Below are 4617 nucleotides of genomic sequence, written 5' to 3' on the forward strand. Positions count from 1 at the left end.
CTCAAATGACTTATGTTTGCCTCGCACTAATAAACTTTTATTTCACTCAGTTAGAGCAATAATCTTCCATACATAAGTATCTTTTCCTTGTCCAATAATTCAAAGGAAAAAAAATCCAAAATGATTAGTGAAGAAAAATATAAGAATTAAGAGACCCTTTAAATTTGTTTTAAGTATTTTTAAGGTTTAAAAAGTGTTTAACGTTTGTAATTCCTAGCAGAAAAACATTATCTGAATGAGTACCCTAATGGCAAACCTCTGTAAAATGCTTCAGCTGCATTTGGAGAAGAGGGGTAGGGATTATCTTCAAAGCATCCCAGCTCTCTTGATGAGAAAGTCAGAGATACACTGGCTTGTATTATTGCAACATCCATAAGGTGATCTAGGTTACTTTTCCTTCGGCAAGGGTTTTTTTTTTTTTTTTTTTTTTTAACAGAGTCTTGCTCTGTTGCCCAGGCTGGAGTATAGTGGCATATGGTCTCGGCTCACTGTAACCTCTGCCTCTTGGGTTCAAGCAATTCTCCTGCCTCAGGATCCGAGTAGCTGGGATTACAGGCGTGTGCCACCACGCCCGGCTAATTTTTGTATTTTTAGTAGAGACAGGGTTTCACCATGTTGGTCAGGCTGGTCTCGAACTCCCGACCTCGTGATCCGCCCGCCTCAGCCTCCCAAACTGCTGGGACTACAGGTGTGAGCCACCACATCCGGTGTAAGGGCTTTCTTTATCAGAAGAGCATTACGCTTGACTGCCAACTTTGGCTGATAATTTACTGATAAGATTCATAATATTTGCGTTGCTCTGGTATTTTGACACATTTGCTGGGTTCTGAGTCACATCCTGGAAGGCCACCATAACTTCTGGATCCTGCATGGCTGCAAGAACCTCTGGATCACGAAGAATTTCATTGAGTCCAGGGATTCCGGCCATTCCAGCCATGCCTCCTCCCATCCCAGACATTCTTCTGGGAAAATGACCAGGCACTCCCCCAGGAAGGCCACCTGGAAAAGAGCCACACTGAGCTCCTGACTGTCGTCTGGCTTCTTCCTCCCTCCGGCCTCTCTCTCACGCTCTTCTTGAGCCTTCTTAACTGTTTCTATTCTTTCTTTCATCTTCACGTTTTCGCTCATACTTTCTCCGATGTTCTGCAATTTTCTGTGCCCCAGGTTGAACTTCTTTCAGCATTGCACTAGCATCTTCATCATAATCCAATTTACAGGCAAGTCTGTGTGCTTTCCCTCACCTCTTGTAAGGCTGAGCTGAATCAGGATTTATTTATTTATTTATTTTAGATGGAGTCTCGCTCTGTCACACAGGTTGGAGCACAGTGGCGCAATCTTGGCTCACTGCAACCTCCACAACCCAGGTTCAAGCAATTCTCTGCCTCAGCCTCCTGAGTAGCTGGGATTACAGGCGCTTACCACCACGCCCAGCTAATTTTTGTATTTTTAGTAGAGATGGGGTTTTACCTTCTTGGCCAGGCTGGTCTTGAACTCTGACCTCGTGATCCACCCGCCTCGCCCTCCCAGTGCTGGGATTACAGGCGTGAGCCACCGTGCCTGGCCCAGGATTTATATCAATGGCTCTATCACAGTCTCAGATGGCAGCATTTGGCTTCCATAATTTGACAAAGACACTGGCCCTCTTGGCATACAAAATGGCCAAGTGAGGATTCAGCTTGATGGCATCTGTGAACAACTCAATGGCTTTCTGCAGTTCACCATCATTTAGGGCTTCAATAGCAGTCACTTTCTTATCATTTGCCTGATCCATCATCTCCTCTTATCTCTGCATTCTTATCTCCCATTTCTTGAGGGGCATCGGTGCCTCTTTCAATCACACCTTCATTGTCAATTTCTAGATCACTTTCCTCACTTGACGGTTTGTCTGCCTTTAAGTCTTCCTCCACCTTCTTACTGTCAGGTGTTTCTTCCTTGGTATTTTCTTCTGATTTAGCTTTCTGAGTAGCAGGTGGTACTTTACCCCCATGCTCTCCACTCACTCCCTCAGGAAGCGTATTTCCTCGGTGTGCAGAACACTCGGATCCTGCTTACACATTTTCACAAAGGCCCGAAGCTTGTTCACTTTGCTGGCGTCCACAGTCGGGAGGCGGTGGGCGAGGCTGAGGAGCTGCGGCCCAGTTCCAGGCCCAGGCACTGGCTTGGCGTGACCGTGCAAAAGGTGACTTTTGGTAATTATTATTAGGCGTTTTCCCTTATCCAGACCTGAGGCCTGGATTCAGCCCCCATGGGGCAGAGTGAGACACCATCGACCTCATGGGGTTAGTTCAGGGCTGCAATTAAACGATACACATGAACATGTATTGCAAATGAATGTAAGAGGTAAAGACTAGAGAAAGCTACCTCCAGATCGCTTTTCAAATATGCCCAGACCTTGATTCACATTTTAGGGGATAAAAGCAGGGTTCTTTTTTTCCCTCACATTCTATGATCCAATTAAATAGGTATCCAAAGTTGTATGAATAAGCATTGTTTCCTGTTTTTAAAATAGTATTTTCTTTTTTTTTTTTTTTTTTTTTTTTTTTTTTTTTTTTTTTGAGGTGGAGTCTCGCTCTGTCGCCCAGGCTGGAGTGCAGTGGCGCGATCTCGGCTCACTGCAAGCTCCGCCTCCCGGATTCCCGCCATTCTCCTGCCTCAGCCTCCCGAGTAGCTGGGACTACAGGCGCCGCCACCACGCCCGGCTAATTTTTTTTGTATTTTTAGTGGAGACGGGGTTTCATTGTTTTAGCCAGGATGGTCTCCATCTCCTGACCTCGTGATCCGCCCGTCTCAGCCTCCCAAAGTGCTGGGATTACAGGCTTGAGCCACCGCGCCCGGCCTAAAATAGTATTTTCATTTTGGTTCTTTTTTTTTTTTTTTTTTTTTTTTTTGGAGACAAGGTCTCGCTCTGTTGCCCAGGCTGGAGTGCAGTGGTGTGATCTCGGCTCACTGCAACCTCTGCCTCCTGGGTTCAAGCGATTCTCCTGCCTCAGCCTCTCAAGTAGCCGGGATTACAGGCGCGGGCCACTAGGTTCAAATAATTTTTGTATTTTTAGTAGAAATGGGATTTCACCATGTTGACCAGGCTAGTTTCGAACTCCTGGCCTCAAGCGACCCACCCGCCTAGGCCTCTCAAAGTGCTGGGATTACAAGCATGAGCCACCACGCCCGGCCTTGTATTTTCATTTTGATTGGGGCAAAAATACAACCTTTAAATCTTTTTTTCCCCCAACTTTTATTTTAGATTCAAGGGGTACGTGTGCAGGTTTGTGAGCTGGACATATGGTGTGATGCCAAGGTTTGGGGTAGACATGATTCCTTCCCCCAAGTGCTGAGCACGGTATCCAACCGTTTTTCAACCTTGCCCTTCTCCCTCCCCCATCTAGGAGTCCCCAGGGTCTACTGTTCCCATCTTTATGTCCATAAGTACCCAATGTCTAGCTCCCACTTATAAGTGAGAACATGCAACCGGCCAGGTGTGGTGGCTTACGTCTGTAATCCCAGCACTTTGGGAGGTCGAGGTGGGTGGATCACTTGAGGTTGGGAGTTCGAGACCAGCCTGACCAAAATGGAGAACCCTCCCCCCATCTCTATCAAAAATACAAAATTAGCCGGGGGTGGTGGCGCATGCCTGTGATCCCAGCTACTCGGGAGGCTGAGGCAGGAGAATCTCTTGAACCCGGGAGGCCGAGGTTGCCGTGACCCGAGATTGCGCTATTGCACTCCAGCCTAGGCAACAAGAGCGAAATTCCATCTCAAAAAAAAAAAAAAAAAAAAAAAAGGTTAGATAATGCATATTTGGTTTGTTTTCAGTTCCTGTGTTAATTCACTTAGGATAATGGCCTCCAGCTGCATCCTTGTTGCTGCAAAGGACTCCACACCTTTAAATCTTTATTTTCCCTGGTTTGGCTTTGGAAACAACAGGTTACAGCCTTTCTGAAGCCCCATCCCATTCTTCACTCTTTCCCAGTTTATTAACCAACAGGTGACACCAATGGCCTCTGACAGCCTCGACCCTGGAATCCTGAGCAGACGCCCAGGAACCTGTGCCCGGCACATTCGCAGGGCAGAGCGAATTCACATCAAGCTCCCAAACACACCCTGTTGTTGCTGTTGTGTTATGTAATTTTAGTCATTATTTCGTTTACAAGCTGTGAGCACACAGAGCCACTCTGGTTCCGCCCTTGGATCGCCGCTCGCGAGCTGCGGAGGCCCACCTGGGCATCCCGAAGTGCTGAGATTACAGGCGTGAGCCAACGCCCCCCGCCGGAATGCTTTTGAGTCACATCTCCCGAGTCTCCTGCTCTCTCCAGCCTTGCGTTGCCTTCGTGGCCTCAAGGCCCCCGCCTTGGAAAACTTCCGCGTCCCCTCTTTGCCTCTGCAATCCTGCGTGGGAGCGCGGTCCCGCAGCGCTTTTCTTTCCTGTTACGTGCGGTCGCCCTCTAGTGACAACAAGGACGCACTGCTACGTTCCCACGCGAAGGCTTCCACCGCTGCGGCTCTGGGGCTTCTGGTCTGCGCGGGAGAACTCTGCGGCCCCGGAGTGCACCTCATCTGGACTCTGGTGAGGAGCATCACTGGGGGCCCTTGGCTCTTCGGCAACACGCGGCCTGGGGCCGA

The 4617-nt window shown here is 48.4% G+C and overlaps 1 pseudogene; it reads right to left on the reverse strand.

The window, feature by feature from the left end:
* Positions 1 to 736: 736 nt before the first annotated feature.
* On the reverse strand, positions 737 to 2247 carry LOC105471435 (hsc70-interacting protein pseudogene; annotated as a pseudogene).
* Between the last annotated feature and the right edge of the window lie 2370 nt (positions 2248 to 4617).

The sequence above is a fragment of the Macaca nemestrina genome, chromosome 4, assembly GCF_043159975.1.
Source record: "Macaca nemestrina isolate mMacNem1 chromosome 4, mMacNem.hap1, whole genome shotgun sequence".
Lineage (NCBI taxonomy): Eukaryota > Metazoa > Chordata > Mammalia > Primates > Cercopithecidae > Macaca > Macaca nemestrina.